Source organism: Schistocerca serialis, chromosome 1 (assembly GCF_023864345.2).
Source record: "Schistocerca serialis cubense isolate TAMUIC-IGC-003099 chromosome 1, iqSchSeri2.2, whole genome shotgun sequence".
Lineage (NCBI taxonomy): Eukaryota > Metazoa > Arthropoda > Insecta > Orthoptera > Acrididae > Schistocerca > Schistocerca serialis.
Window position 1 is genome coordinate 1,032,830,023 of NC_064638.1, and position 17,471 is coordinate 1,032,847,493.

The 17,471-nt window shown below is 39.1% G+C and overlaps 1 protein-coding gene across 1 annotated transcript in view; it reads left to right on the forward strand.

The window, feature by feature from the left end:
- LOC126458793 (probable E3 ubiquitin-protein ligase HECTD2) overlaps positions 1 to 17,471 on the forward strand; it is a 344,272-nt gene that overhangs the window by 326,013 nt on the left and 788 nt on the right. The window lies entirely within an intron of this gene.

Sequence of the window (17,471 nt, forward strand, 5' to 3'; positions counted from 1 at the left end):
CATTTTGTTAGTATTTCATTTTTACAGATATGTGAAGCTACTCTTGAATACATTACTTTCTCAAAAATTTTGGATAAAGCTGTTAGAAGGGAGATTGGACGGTAATTGTTGACATCAGATCTATCCCCCTTTTTATGCAAAGGTATAACAATAGCATATTTCAGTCTATCAGGGAAAATGCCCTGTTCCAGAGAGCTATTACACAGGTGGCTGAGAATCTTACTTATCTGTTGAGAACAAGCTTTTAGTATTTTGCTGGAAATGCCATCAATTCCATGTGAGTTTTTGCTTTTAAGCAAGTTTATTATTTTCCTAATTTCAGAGGGAGAAGTGGGTGAGATTTCAATTGTATCAAATTGCATAGGTATGGCCTCTTCCATTAACAGCCTAGCATCTTCTAATGAACACCTGGATCCTACTATATCCACAACATTTAGAAAATGATTATTAAAAATATTTTCAACTTCTGACTTTTTGTTCGTAAAGTTTTCATTCAATTTGATGGTAATACTGTCTTCCTCTGCTCTTGGTTGACCTGTTTCTCTTTTAATAATATTCCAAATTGTTTTAATTTTATTATCAGAGTTGCTGATTTCAGACATGATACACATACTCCTGGATTTTTTAATAACTTTTCTTAATATAACACAGTAGTTTTTATAATTTTTGATAGTTTCTGGGTCACTACTCTTTCTTGCTGTCAGATACATTTCCCTTTTCCGGTTACAAGATATTTTTATACCCTTAGTAAGCCATGGTTTGTTACAAGGTTTCTTACGAGTATATTTAACTATTTTCTTGGGGAAGCAGTTTTCAAATGCATTTACAAAAATGTCATGAAATAAATTATATTTTAAATTGGTATCAGGTTCACGGTACACCTCATCCCAGTCTAACTGCTGTAGGCCTTCCCTGAAATTTGCAATTGTTAAATCGTTGACTGAACGTACTACTTTGGAGGACTGTTTAGTATTGCTGAATGGAGCTATGTCATATATTGTAACCAGCTGTGATTGTAACATGCAATACTTTTTGTGTTATTCATTTCATACTTCATGTTGTGGTGACAATAATAATAATAATAATAATAATATAAACTAAATAATTATGATAAAACAGTTTCATTGTCATTACTGTTATTATCTCACTATATTTCTATTATTATTGTTTGTATTCTCAATAAAGTCAAAAAATATAAATAAAAATGCTGTATAATAACAAATATGCAAATACTGGTATTTTTACAACAATGCAGGCATATAATAGACACTACATCACATCAAAAAATAGATGTGAAAAGAAATACAGGGAATTAAAGAAAAAGAAATGTAGCTGCTGCTAGCAATAATTATAAGCATTTATTGACTTTTGAAAGAAACTGGATGGATCACACCTTACTATACTGTTATAAAAATTAAATTTTGGTATATTTCTTTTGAATGCTTTATTAATGTCAGTGAAATCTATCAGTCATGTAAAAATTCAAATGCTCAAACATATGTATCTAGGTGAAAACAGAAATTTATGAAAAATTTTATCTGTTGCATTTATCATGTTTTGAAAAAATGCTCCTCAATTTAGCCATATAGACATGCATATGCTACAAATTATTATGTTAGTAAAAGGGATGCTAGGGTCACAGAGAGGAACATACATTTCACAACCATTGTATAAGGCATACAAGAAATTTGCAAGTTCAACAGAAGATTAATACTGAAAGAAAAATGCCCTTATGTCAAAGGTCCTTTTTTTCATAATTTGCTACCTAATGATCTTAAGCTATTGAATAAAGACCTGAATAATAACCTGGAATAATAATGGAAGTGACCATTCCCATCCAAACACTGAATGTGCTGCTAAATTGCATATAAAAACAACTGTTGCACTATAGGCTACATTGTTGTCATCGCCGTACAAATAAGTGTAGAACTGAGGTAAAAACTCCTTGTTTTCACAAAAAATCCTGTAAATGTGCATGGTTGATACTGTTCCTGCATGTAAAATGCAGAAAATAAATAACCAAATGATATATACATGAACAAATCAATGATTTGCTTGGCAAGATAGGAATATTACTTTTTCTGTAAGATTAACACTTGACATGTTTGCTGCAAATGAACCCTATTCCTCGCAGTGTATGAGACCATTGGCTTTATGTTCTTGATCAGGGTGTTAGTGTCACGGGCAAAGATAAGTTCTGAAAATCGTTTTAATGTCTTTGATATACCAAGTATTTATAATGAGGACAAAAGTAGACCAAGTGCTAAACTTTAATCAATACTATATTTATTCCTATTCTTATTATTATTGGCAGTCATTCACATAAACCAACAGAAAGTCTGAGTTGTTTAGTAGAAACAGTACATGTTAATAGACAGATGAATTACTGCTTTTCAGTAATATAATGAGTCTCTTAGTCCTAAATCCAGCATTTCTTTGAGTAATCCAGGCTGTATATTTTTAATGTAGGTCCTTTCAGCCATTATTTTGAGGAAACCAAAGATACAGTATTTATAGCCAATGATTTCAGTGCTGTCATAATACCACTGTTTGGAAATAATCTCTGTTGTTACTGATTTTTATGCTTAATAATACTCCACATTATTTAGTTTATTCCAGGAATATGCTTCATTTCTTATGTAGTTAGTATTCTGTTTTGCTTTTGATGAATGAGGATTTTAATAGAATGAATAGAGACCAGCCTTGCTTCATGTTTATGGCCAATTCTCTGAAATAGATAAGAGTGGCCTCTTCCTGTCATGCAGTACTTTAATCTCAGATGCTAACTTCCTTTACTCAGTCCTTTTCTCCATCTTAGATAAAACACAAGAGTCAAAGTGCCTTAGAAATGTATTTAATAAGAAATTAAATTTCTGACTTGCAATGTCTGCTTCATACCCCTGTTTGTATTATAATTCTGGTAAATGTTTACCTAAGCTCTGATTGCCCTACTGCTTACAGTTTTTTTTCTTTAGTACCTACACCTAAGTTACCAGTATATCTTGTTGTAACCAAATGACTATTTTTCTTAAACCATCTGATTAACTACAGATAGATGTCAATACCTGCTGCACATTTTTCTCAAATTCTTGCTAAGAATGGCGTTGCAGGAACCAGAGTTGAATATCAATAACTTGATTTATCTTTGACCAATATAAAATTTCATAAAATTAAGACTAAAGTTCTTAAATGCAATTAAACCATTATTACTTCTACAAAGTACTGAAAATAACCTTCTCATTGGTTTGATGAAATACATGCTACCCCATTAAAGAAGGACAAGCTGTCAAAACAATTGTGTTATTTATCAAATCATTTTTGGTAACTGTGTAAGCTTCTATATATACATGACTGTATCCCAGCTGTTTACTATTATGAAGGGGAAGTTCGATTACTCACTGTCAGAGCATACTCCTCTGTATGACATGATATAGCTGCCATATGAATCCTCCTGCCATGTCACACACACACACACAGTATATACATTGCTGCTTACCATATAGAGCAGATGTTGAGTTGCAGACAGGAACAACAGAAAGACTGCTGACAGTGGTCATTACATTACCACTTTTTCCATTGATCATGAATATGACATTTCATAATAATGTGCAATGTGTCCACTTAACATCAGTTTTCTTTACACAATATACATATATTTTTTCCTACTTCATATCCAAAAAATTCATCTTTGTGTGTGTGTGTTTTGTCTGTTTTAGAAGAAGGCCTTTTTTGGCTGAAATTTCATGTTCAGCAATCTTTCTGTTGTGCCTGTCTGCGACTCAGCATTTCCTGTATTTGGTGATTAGCAATCTGTCCTTTTCATAATAAGGTCACTATTCCATCCAGGATTTTGCATTTTTTCTTGTATATAAACCTCCTCTGAACAATATATTATCCACAGGACTTTCTGTCTGGTATCCCTCTGTATTGTGCACCTACCTCTGGCTCTGCCAAGTGGGAATTTTGGCTCATAAAATTAAAAAATTGTATGAAATAGTAAGATTACACATAATCTCATCCATTTATTAATGCAGCTCTCCTCGCACCCTGCCCCCACCCCCCCACCCGCCCCCAATTGCTCCACAAACTCACAGTCAACATGTTTCATGTGATTCTTCATCCACAGTTTGGCTGACTGCTCAAAAAGTGACATAATCTTTGTTTATGAAGTGATACATTCCCATTTCATCAAAGCAATTTATAAGTTTTCTTTTCAGAAATGAGATTATTTGTTTTATCTTATGCTACTTTCTCGTTATTTCCCTAAAAGACTTGAAGAAGTCAAGTGGGTTGGTATTCAGAGGTGATTTGACTTTAGGATTGAAAATGGAGTACAAAGATCTTTAACAGATTGTCTCTATAGATGTTTAAGTCATAGCTTCAAAAGAAAATTAATAAATATTTTCTTCCACAAATTAATTTTATTAACTATCTTTAGAGGTTGCAAACCTTCATTAGTAACATAACAAATTAGTATTGCCATTGTAAATAGACCTCAGTTCTGAAAACATATTAAATAACTGCTATCCTTCGATAGTGATCTAAATACTAATGTAAATATTTAGCAAAAAGTAGTAAATAAACGTTTATAAAATTATGAGACAGAATCCCTGACCAAAACATACCTTCAGAAGATGAAATATTTAGTGTCGCTGATGGACATACTGATGTCGTCTTCACTGGGAGTGGGAAAAGAAGTCTTTTCATTGCTTTGTTGGAGATGCTCTCTTCCAACATCCTTCTACTTACAAAGATTTAAAATTATTGAACAAGTTGATAATTAATATAGCCCATGCTAATGTATTTTTTGAACTCACCATTTATGTAATTGATCTTGCAGAATGAACTGGTCTTGTTCAAAAACATGAGCACATGTTTCTTTGCTTCCACTCCATTAACTGTACAACGGTAAAAGACAAATTTGGCTGCTTCTCTCTTTTTTTCACTTATTTCAAGTCAACATAAAATGAGATGGTGGAAGAAATAAAATTACTCAGGTTAATGCCTAAGCAGTGATAAAGGATACATGATGTGAAAAATAGAGATGAAGGCATTACATAAAACCATCAAACTAAACAGAAAGAGTTATGTTGCAGCCAGAATAGGTTGTATGTTATTAAACTATCAATTAATTTTATGCACAATCTCTACAAGTTAGATGAGAAGCACAACACACACAAAGTCACTGCAAAAAGTACTCTCTGCGTTGGTGGCTGACTGAGTTCCAGGTCCACCAGTCTCACACTTATGGGATTCTGGATACGGATAGTAATATATGTAATAAACAGTTCCCAAGTTTTCTATATATGCATATATTTTACCGTAAAGACTGATCCACATGAACACTGCATAAAGTACAAAGGCAGACTTAATTCAACATGGTGGCTCATCAGAGCAGTTAATGTTCCAAAGATTGTAATTTGTGTGGTCGATGTGACCTATCGACGCCACACACAGCCCCCCACCCATCGACGCCACACACAGCCCCCACATGCAAAGACTGTGGATCTGTGAGCAGGCCTGAGTGTCCTCGTCCAAAGCCTGTAGAGCAGCGAAGTCGGATAAATCAATGATACTTGAAATGGCCATGAACCGCCAGAGGAAATCAGCGACGATGTTCTCTGTGCCTTTGATGTTATGTACATTTGTACTAAATTGAGAGACCAGGTTGAAGTGGCAGAAGCATCAGGGGGAAGAATGGATAGCTCTCAATGGCAGTGCAGAAATGTTTGACGGCCTCGTACACGTTCAAAAGCTGTCTGTCAAAAGCGGAATATTTCTTCTGTGTTGTTGACAGTTTTTTCAAGAAGAAATGAAGTAGTGAAACTGTGTCACCTTTGCTCTGTTGCAATACTGCCCCAACCATGATGTCGCTGGCATCCATAGTGATAAACAAATCGGCAGACAGATTCAGGGTGGGCGAGTACGACTGTGTGAGCTAAAGCTGTTTTAAGAGCACTGAAAGCCTCTAGCTTGGGTTCAGTCCAACAGACTGGTTTAACGCCCAAAGTTTGTTTGCCAGAGAGTGAGTCCATCAGCGGGGTCAGCACAGTCGCAGCAGAAGGTAGATGATGTTATTGTTGTTGTGGTCTTCAGTCCTGAGACTCGTTTGATGCAGCTCTCCATGCTACTCTATCCTGTGCAAGCTTCTTCATCTCCCAGTACCTACTGCAACCTACATCCTTCTGAATCTGCTTATTGTATTCATCTCTTGGTCTCCCTCTACGATTTTTACCCTCCACGCTGCCCTCCAATGCTAAATTTGTGATTCCTTGATGCCTCAAAACATGTCCTACCAACCGATCCCTTCTTCTAGTCAAGTTGTGCCACAAACTTCTCTTCTCCCCAATCCTATTCAATACCTCCTCATTAGTTGGGAAAGGAGTGAGACAGGGTTGTAGCCTCTCCCCAATGTTATTCAATCTGTATATTGAGCAAGCAGTAAAGGAAACAAAAGAAAAATTCGGAGTAGGTATTAAAATTCATGGAGAATAAATCAAAACTTTGAGGTTCGCCGATAACATTGTAATTCTGTCAGAGACAGCAAAGGACTTGGAAGAGCTGTTGAATGGAATGGACAGTGTCTTGAAAGGAGGATATAAGATGAACACCAACAAAAGCAAAACGAGGATAATGGAATGTAGTCAAATTAAATTGGGTGATGCTGAGGGAATTAGATTAGGAAATGAGACACTTAAAGTAGTAAAGGAGTTTTGCTATTTAGGGAGTAAAATAACTGATGATGGTCGAAGTAGAGAGGATATAAAATGTAGACTGGCAATGGCAAGGAAATCGTTTCTGAAGAAGAGAAATTTGTTAACATCGAGTATAGATTTAAGTGTCAGGAAGTCGTTTCTGAAAGTATTTGTATGGAGTGTAGCCATGTATGGAAGTGAAACATGGACGATAACTAGTTTGGATAAGAAGAGAATAGAAGCTTTCGAAATGTGGTGCTACAGAAGAATGCTGAAGATAAGGTAGATGATGCCGGTAGTAATTTATAGTACCCAGGAAACGTCTGAGTTCTTTGTACGTAGCTGGGGGTGGCAATGACATGATAGACTGCACGTGGGATTTGGGAGGCTGTATTCTGTCTGCAGAGACAGTGTAACACAAAAATGTCACAGAAGACTGATGCAATTGGAATTTTTCTTTGTTGATCTTGACACTGCTGGATGCTGAAGTCTAGAGGACCTGGGATAAATGATCTTCACGGTCTTCAGTCGATTTGCTGAAAATGAGTATGTCATCCATGTATGTGAAGCAGAACTCAAATCATCAACAAAACATTGCCACGTTTGTGCCGCCTTCTTTAAACTGAATGGCATGAAGTTGTACTGGAACAAACCGAGTGGTGTGATGATCGCACTCTTTGGAATGTCTTCCAGCGCTACGGGAATCTGGTGATAAGCACATTTGCAGTCAAACACACTGAAGATTGTGGTACCCAATAACATATGAGTGAAATCATTTATATTTGGCACAGGTAATTGTCCATGACAGTGCAAGCATTTAAACGTCTGTAACCACCACACATTCGAAAAGAATCGTCGTGTTTGGTGACGAGGTGAACAGGTGAAGACCAATTGCTGTCCAATGGCTTTAGGATGCCTGCCTCCAGAATTTCGTTAATTTGCTGCTGGGGCGCGTGCAACTTAATGGGGCTGAGGCATCTAACCTTGTGTCTAATAGGAGGGCCAGCAGTGGTAATTATCTTTTGTGTCATTCCGTCACTGACAGAAGAGACTGAGAACTGCACACGAGGCTGAGTAACATTCTGACGTGGAGTTTTGAGACGAGTGGAGTGCGATGAGGTGTAGCCATTAGCACAAGTGGGAAAAGGCAGCATGAAAGTCACATGCCTATTACGCGAGCGGGGCGTGCGCTTGTTTGTAGAGGTCGCCTGCATGCGCAGCACGGAGTGGAGTGGAGTGTGCAGTGACTGTTTGTTGTTAACTTTGCTGTGGGCAACCGGCGCGGGCGAGAGAGGCGCTGGCATCATGTGAGGGACAGCGATGGCCGCCAAGCTGCTTCGCTGGCACGCAGGAGAGGGGGATCATTTATCAACAAGCAGGGCGGCTGGCTGCGTAGCAAGCATGGTCGTGCTGCGCGAGTGACTGTTATTAGAGACACTGTTTGAAACATGAGGCACTGCGCATAGTGGGCGCTTGGGCAGTGTAGAGGTCACTGAACGCGAATCGTCACATGCAATGAATGTTTTTGTACTAACCTGATGAGTGTTTGAACTCATGCTTGACGATAAAGTTCAATCCAGTGAAGGAACTGCAGATTGCAGTTTCAACAGTGAAGTGCGAGCCACTGCGAGCTTGTTGTAAGTGTGAGCAATGCATTGTTTCAGCTCGTCGTTCTCATCGCAGAACACTCGTGAACTAAATCCCATGTTGCGACGGAAACGGAATGAGGAGAATGGGTGCTGGAGCACGGTATCTGAGTGTTAGACGAGTGGTGTAACAAGGAACACTGGACTACGTTTGGGGAGAGTTTGTAATGGGACAAAATCTCCATACCAAGAATTGGTTCATTGATGTTGGTGATGTAGAAAGTCACGGGAAAGCAGAGAAAGGGATAGGTGCACCATCACTTTCACAGAACCGACAGTTTGTAACGTTGATGCATTGACAGCTCGTAGGAGAGACTTCATCAGTGAAAAGTCGGTGGGAGCCAACGATGAAGTAATGATAGACACGTCAGCGCCAGTGTCAATTAGGTAGACAATCTGTGTTGAAAAGTCTGTAATGTATAAATGACCGTTCAGCCGAGGGGACGAGCGAACAGAGTGCAATGTTAGGGGATGCCTGTGAAGTTCCCCACAGGACTCAGTGTCACTTAGTTCCTGCAGTCGGCGTTTTGGTGTTGGCAAGGTAACCTGCACTTCTTGGCCTCAGCCCCAAAAAGCTTGTGGTACCAACAGTATGGATGAGTCGGATGTGGTGCTAACAGTGACTGTGATAGCGGGGGAGGCTTGTCCTTATTGATCTGTTCTGGGACATAAACTGGTACGTATGGAGTGTGGGAGATTCTTGAGTGCTCGGAAAGAGGAGAGAGTGAACAAGTACTGCCTGGCGGAGTAGAAGGCATGGAAGCAGAACGGGCCCTGCCCCTGCCTGCAGACTGCCGGTAAACAGAAGGTGTAGTATCAAACAGCAATGGTGGATGAGCTGGGTGTTTCTGGCGCAGGAGCGCATACAGCTGATCTGCAATGCATAGGTGAGAACCGATAGACTCGAATGAGTACAGCAATAAGTGTATCTGTAGGTCAGTAGGTAACTTGGCAGACCATACCACCCACAGGGTGATGTCTGGCATCGTGTGTTCACTCACGAGTAATTTGAGGCAGTGCCAAAGTTGTGATGGAGAATGGTCCCCCAGATGCTCCTCGTACAGAATCGTGATTATTAATTCCTGTGGCGAGCAGGCAAGTTGGTCCAATATTGTTTTCTTGGTGAGCTCATATTTCGGTGGTGGTGGAGGCAAAAGTAGGAGATCACAAATTAAATCCAAGTGGTTGTGAAGGTGTGTGACCAAACATAGGAACTTGGAGTTGTCAACAGTCACTTGATGCAGCTCGAAGAGGTGCTCCACCAGTGCGAACCATGAAACTGGATTGTCCTCGTATAGGGGAGGTAGCTTGGGTAGATGGCCTGGAGGTGGAGACAAAGGTGGTTTCGGTGTGTATTGGAAGGCCTGCGTTCCTGCTGCACAAGAGTTCATGCTGGGATCCAGCATTACCGGAATGAAAATGTTACTAGCACACATGTTCGGAACAACGGTTGGTTGTAAAGTCTCTGAAGATGCCCAAAAATACGACACGGCAGGCACAGTCGGTACCGTGGTAGCAAACGGGCCAGCAGCATGTAATGAGGGCCCGTAAACTGGACCGGAAATTGCAGGAATAGCACTGACATTGTCCAACTTGGAAATGATGTGGAAGGCCGGCATGGCAGACGTAGACAGTACTGCAGAAGGAGTGAGCGGTTAAATGGTTGGAATCAAGGCCCCCCCCCCCCATGGGTGAGGAGTAGTGGGGCGGGGGGCCTGGAACTTAAAGTGGCAACAACGATAGTTTTCCGTGCACACTGGCCATGCACCCTTCGTGGTAGGACCATAAAAAACTGGTGAAACCTGTTGACGGTTGCACTGTCATAGTACAACGTTGCTGGGTGAAGAGGCTATGTTGAGCATACTCGTACCCACGTAGTCACAAAATTGGGCCGCTGATCCAGTGGTTTGTTCTGGCGGACTGGAGGCATAAAAATGTCTGTTACTGATTTGTGAGGAAGGTGAGGCTGGCGTAGCTTGGTAATAGTTGACTTCATGTGCATTTTGCACAAATGACAAGTGTTGCACACAGCACTACTGTAACCGACGTCATGGCGCATAGAGGATCAAAGCACGTGTGCGAACTTCAGTCCCTTTGAACTTCGTACGAGCGATCAATCATCACATTATTTAGTAGATTGTCCACTTCACTTTTCACTTGTTGTTGTGCATAATCCAGCAAAACAAAAATTGAGTTCATTGTATGAGGTAACTGCATAACACTCGGTCATTGTGGAGTTGCTGAAGTAGAGGTTATCCTCATTGAAGATCGTGGATCATTGTCCGTTAGCTGTGAAATAACCAATGGCCTGCTTGTAAGAGCTGGGCCTCCAAATCTTCACAAAGAATGTTTGGTGATGTGGCCATGGTGTCGTGTGTGAAACCTGTTGATTCAATATGACCGGAGCGGAAGCTGCGGAAGACATATAACTTTTTGTCCGGGGTCACCAATATGTGATTCTGGATATGGAATGTAATATACGTAATAAACAGTTCCCAAGTTTTCTAATACACATATATTTTACCATAAAGACTGATACACATGAACACTGCATAAAGTACAAAGGCAGACTCAATTAAACATGGTGGCTCGTCAGAGCAGTTAATGTTCCAAAGATTGTAATTTGTGTGGTCGATGTGACCTATTGACACCACACACTAAAGTAGACCCATCTCTTGGTTTCTGCCAATCAGCACTCATCAGTGACACTGCAACGTGCAAAAATTCACTTGTCTTACATTCATAGTGCAACTTCTGATGTTGTGCTCCTGCTGGTGGCACATGTGAATGAAATGATAGGCCTGAGAAGAGGTAGGTTGTCCAAAAAATAAGTATCCAAAGCATCTGGTAAAATACATTGTACTCTTGAGGCCCTATGTCCTCCAAATTTGGTTGGTGCGCATCAGTATCATCCTCAAGTCAAAGATAGGTGTGCGTCACACCAGAATACAAGGAGCCTTCACAAAAGCCACTAATTCTGACTAATCATCTCCCCAAAGTACTTTTGACAAACTAGCACCATCAATAGGAAATCACTGAATAGGTGTGCTTTAACACACACATTCCAAATAGGTGTGCTTTAACACACACATTCCAAGACACCTGCACAAAATACGCTGGCACACGTGATTTTATACATGAAATTCCAGGATATTTAAGCTACTTGTGGGCACTGTTCTCCAGAAGATTCTCCACTACTATTAGTTTTCTCCACTCAGTTGTCACCACAAGGCCATGTGTGATTATCTGCTGCACAGAATGATGCAGTATCGTGACCAGAAATGTACAAATTCTCTTTCTAGCTTGCCTGCCCCTGTCTCCACCACAACCATAAAGCAGCTCAGTCTGCCACAACGGAGACCAAGGGTGCATATGTACTGAAGCACAGTGGTTAAACAGGCCAACTTAGGTTCCTACAAGCCTGGCAAGCTTAACAGGACCCATTCAGGCTGCTGCATCCAACAACATGTTGCACTGTCAATCCAACACAACTAGCCATGTACACATTTATGCAGGTACTTTCACTGCAGCTCATTTATCATAAGAACAGGAGCAGCAAAATGAACAAACCAAACTTAAAGAAGGCTGTGGAGAAATTGTGATATGGGGAATATATATCAGTCACAAAAAAGGGGCACAAATTCAGCAAAGGAAAAGTTTTTATTTCTTTATGAGGCAGCTTCAAATAAATCAGAAGGCATCCTGCAATGCAGATTATGTAAAATGTTACTAAACATTTATTTGGGGACCTTGAATATCTTACAACATGACTGTAAATTTGACCAGCAGCTTCTTCACTTCATACATATTGTGCAAGAGGATCAGGTGTGTGGAAATGTGTGCAAAGGACTTGATGCCATTTAGTTTCTAAATTTATGGCAAACATTGATTGAAATATGAAAAAAAGCCATGGTTCATTGGATATTGAAAACCACATACTGGTGGCATGCAACAAAGTGTGAAGAAAACTTATGATGTAAGAGAAGCTTCTTCTTTCAGACATGTAATGTTTAGATTAATTAATATAAAAGATAAAATTTGTGTTTGCTAAACGCATTTGGAGAATTTAGGATGAACTATTTTGGTCACTTACAATGAATTCTGCAAACCTGCAAATGGGTATGATTGGGGTCATATTTGGTTGAAACACACTAAGGTTACAGAAACTAAACTTCCAATACTTACTTTAGCTGAAATTGCTGTATAATAGACTTCTTCAGGTTCTTAAGAGCAAACGAAAGAGATGGTTCTACTTGCTACAGAAAACATGTATTAGAGGTGATCTGATGATGGTTAGAATTGAAAATAGCCAGTACTAGTTGAAAGAGGGTGAAGTTGCAGAGAAAACTGTTAATATTGAACTAAAAAACTATCTCAAAACATGCTGGAAAGTAAAAAAAGGACAAATAAAATCCACCATCTTCTGGCATATGATGACTCAACACGAATATATATTTCACTGTGCCTCATCCTGTGATACTTGGGTAAGAGGAAGATTTTTTATAAACTTCTGAACTCTACTCATAACAGTACAATGAAAGCGTACAGAAATACCAGCTGTGTAGCATAGCACAGCAGGGAGATGGGCAGGCAAACAGAATTCGATAAGCTTGCATGGCTGGGCTTAGCTTGGCTTGGATTGGGCATAGCTTGGATTGAGAATAGCTTGGATTGGGCGTAGCTTGGCTTGGATGGGAGTAAAGCAGCCTACCCCCTCTGCTGATAATGTGCAACAGCTTGCCTGCCTGGTGAACAGGCAAGCATTGTAGGTTAAAAATGGAATGTGTACGCCTCTGAGTATGACATAAGCTTTATTCATGTGAGGTAACCATGTCTAACTATGTAGTTATTGCCACTGTTCAAACCTTTGAGCACCAATGAAAGTCATTTCATATGTGATTGTATATGGCTTTACTTTGCAACATCAGATGAACTACCACTGAAGCTTATTTCCCTGTTGAGGTTAGTCCACCTCATGCTACATGATCTGCTCTCAACCAATATCCATCATGATCAGCTTTGAACAACCCTTTAACCCTGTTTGTAAACTTTTCTCTGACTGTGACATCAGATATGTCACTTTTCATAATATTCTTAATTAAACTACTTCTACTAGCAGTGACCTTTGCTTATAGTCACTCAAAGCACCTCTTGTGATAATTTTAGGACTGATCTGTCTCATCCAAACCACACTGTCAAGGTATGTTACACTCTAATTTCTGATCATCTAATCCATATTTTTATAAATGGACTATTTCTTTTGTTCCATCCTGCAGGGACAGGAACAAGTTCGTTCTGTTGTTGACAACTCTGTGTCACTTATTAATTGTGACTGGAGCATTCCTATGCCAATCTTATAGATCATTTAAGACATCTCTGTTTTACTCATCTTTGGGACCAATTTTGTCCTTACTTTAGTAGTCCTGCACCTCCAATGGCCTTTCCTTGTCACCTTGAGTAACAATGACCAAACATGACTGTCATGCATCTCTCTGAATACCACTGCTCTGCTTGATTAAAAATTACATAACATGCAAGCAATATGTTGGATTTAGATGAGTGTGACATCAGTAAATTGAAAAATTTCAGCTGAATATTTTATGATCTATTCTATAATACATTAGGCTTTTCCTATACTTCTGGAAGTACATAATAGTATTTTCAGAAATGAATGTGGGCAGGGAAATAACATCTCACGTCTCAAAGTGTAATATATTATAACATAGTATTTTGCCTTCTGAAGGTACTTATTGGCCAGAAATTTTATCACATAGTATTATAGTTTCCTCAAATGAATTTTCCTTTTGATATAAATAAACAGTTTGCTTAATATAACTTTTTCTCAAAGTAGAAGTTTTTCTATTAACTGTGTGAATTTCATTTATTGCAGTTGTAAATACAAATAGGGTATTAATACAATACTTGAAATCCTATATATGAGGGTTGTTTTTTAAGTAAGGGCCATTTTTATTTTTACAAAAAGATACAAATACTTTTGTAAAAAAACTTTTATTTTCTGATTCTACACACTTTTACCTATTTTTCTACATAGTTGCCTTGTTTATTTAAGCACTTGTCATACCGTACAACTAAGTTTTTAATTCCCTCTTTGAAGAATTCAGCCGCCTGCTCCGACGGCCAAGAGTTCACAGCCGCTTTCACTTCACCGTCGTCATTGAAACGCTGCCCGCCAAGATGGTGTTTCAGGTACCGGAAAAGGTGAAAATCGCTAGGAGCAAGGTCGGGGCTGTATGGTGCATTGTCCAAAACTTCCCAGCCAAAAGAATCAATCAAATCCCGAGTCTTTTGAGAGGTGTGAGGCCTAGCGTTATCGTGCAGGAGCAAAACTCCTTTTGTCAGCATGCCGCGCCTTTTGTTTTGAATTGCTCTGCGGAGCTTCTTTAGAGTTGCACAGTAGTCATCTGAGTTGATTGTCGTTGCTCATGGCATAAAGTCCACTAGCAAAACACCGCGCCGGTCCCAGAACACAGTTGCCATAATCTTGCACTTTGACAGCGTCTGTTTGGCTTTGACCTTGACGGGTGAGGTTGTGTGTCGCCATTCCATCGATTGCCGCTTGCTTTCGGGAGTGATATGGGATACCCATGTTTCATCTCCAGTGACAATTTGACTCAACATGTCATCCCCTTCTGCCTCGTAACGAATCAAGAAGTCCAATGAAGTGGCAAATCTCTTCCCTTTGTGGTCCTCTGTGAGGAGTCTGGGTACCCACCGAGAACACAGTTTCTTAAAGTTTAGGTTTTCAGACACAATTTTGTACAAAACTGATGTTGAAACTTGTGGAAATTCCAAAGAAAGAGTGGAAATTGTGAATCTTCTGTCCTCACGAATCTTTGTTTCGACTGCAGCCACCAAATCATCAGTGATCACAGAGGGCCGGCCTGAGCGTTCTTCGTCATGGATGTTTTGATGGCCATTTTTAAACTCTCTAACCCATTGACGCACTTTACCTTCACTCATTGCATTCAAGCCATAAACTTCTGTTAACTGACGATGAATTTCTGCAGCTGATAGGATTCTCGCAGTCAAAAAACGTATCACTGACCGTATCTCACACGCGGCGGGCGATTCAATAATCGTAAACATTATAAAGTAGCACAGCGATGCGTACACGTCAGCTACAGAGCTGCAACTTGCATCAGTGTGAACAGGAAGGATGCCGGCAAGTGGCGTGGTGGCTTGTTGCGGCGTCCGTGTGAACTACGGGACTATACACGCGAACGGTCCTTACTTAAAAAAAAACCTAATAGAATACAAATAATGGACTGAGTAATGATACACAGTTAGTTAGTTAGTTAGTTTCTTTCATGCTCCATGGATCATTTTCTATGATAAATTGTCGTGATGTGGAATGAGTCATTTCATATTCATATTGCAAATTAATTTGTACCCCTATTTGTACTTTAAACATCACCATATAACCCCCTCCCCAAATGAAAAGAAGATATGCAGATTTAGTTAGCAATTCCTACACATCATCCTCTACACATTACAAACTAAGAAATTCTTCTACGGAATAGAAGGAGTTGTCAAGGAGAAACTTTTTCAATTTATTTTCAAATTTTACCTTGCTGTCTGTTAGACATTTATATCACTGGGTAAGTAGTCAAAATTTTTGTTGCAGCATTATGCACCTCTTTCTGTGCTAAAGACAACCTTAGTGTTGGGTAATGAATGTCAATTTTTTTCTTCTAGTATTGTAATTATGTACCTCATTGTTCCTTTTGAACTGTAGTGGATTATTTACAACAAACTTCATTAAGGAATAAATATACAGTGAAACAGTAGTCGAAATGCCCAACTCCTTAAACAGATGTCTACAAGACGATCGCAGGTGAGCACTGCATATTATTCTTACAGCACACTTTTGGGCAATGAAGACCTTCTTTCTTAAAGATGAATTATCCCAGAACATTATTCCATATGACATTACTGAATGAAAATAAGCAAAATATGTCAACTTCCTGATTTCTCTCTTCCCAAAATTTGCTATGATTCTAAGTGCAAATGTGGCTGAATTAAGTTGTTTCAGGAGTTCTAAAATGTGTTTTTCCAATTTAAATTCTCATCAATAGGACACCTATTTTGCAGTTTCCACCCTATGTGTTGTTTGATCACCATGTGTTACACTTATCATTCATGCATCACCCCTAGAGGTGCAGAACAGAATATGATGTGTCTTTGTGACATTCAGGGTGAGACCATTCACAGAAAAACAGTCAGTGCATCACCCCTAGAGGTGCAGAACTGAATATGATGTGTCTTTGTGACATTCAGGGTCAGACCATTCACAGAAAACCAGTCAGTGATACTTTCGAAAACTTTGTTCACCATTTCTTCCATTTCTGTATGTATACTGGGAGAGATTACAATACTTGTGTCATCTACAAAAAGAACTAGTTCTGCATGTTGTACATAAGACAGTAGTTCATTTACATATATGAGAAACAGTAGTGGACCTAAGATTGAGCCTTGAGGAACTTCATACATCATTTCTCCCCAGTCATAATTAAGTCTTTGGATTCTGTTGGTTGAATTACTACTATGGCTATACCATCAATCCCATAAAACTTCAATTTATCTATGAGTATACTATGATTCACACAATCAAATGCCTTGGATAGGTCACAGAAAACACCTACCGGTGTTATTTCGTTATTTAATGCTTGTAATATCTCGTGTGGCAACATATAAATGGCATTCTCAGTAGAGCAACCCTTCTGAAATCCAAACTATGATTTTCTGAGGATATTATTGTTCCCTAGGTGAGATACTATTCTAGAATACATCACCTTCTCAAAAATTTTGGGAAACTATGTCAGCAGTGAAATAGGTCGGTAGTTACTGACATCTCTCCTATCACTTTTCTTAAAGAACCCACTGCACAGAGATTGTTCTTGACGTCTAATTCGTTGTTAATTATACCTACATTCTTCCACATATCTAAAGGGCATCTTTAATGATAAGTCTATAGAACACAATTTACTTCTTTCCATCAAGTGAAATCAACACATTGATTAATACACCGTACTTGTATTCAAGAGAACAAGGACTAGAATGTGAATCTGTTGACTTCTTTTTAGTTTTTCTGTTCCTAGCAAGTGGTAGC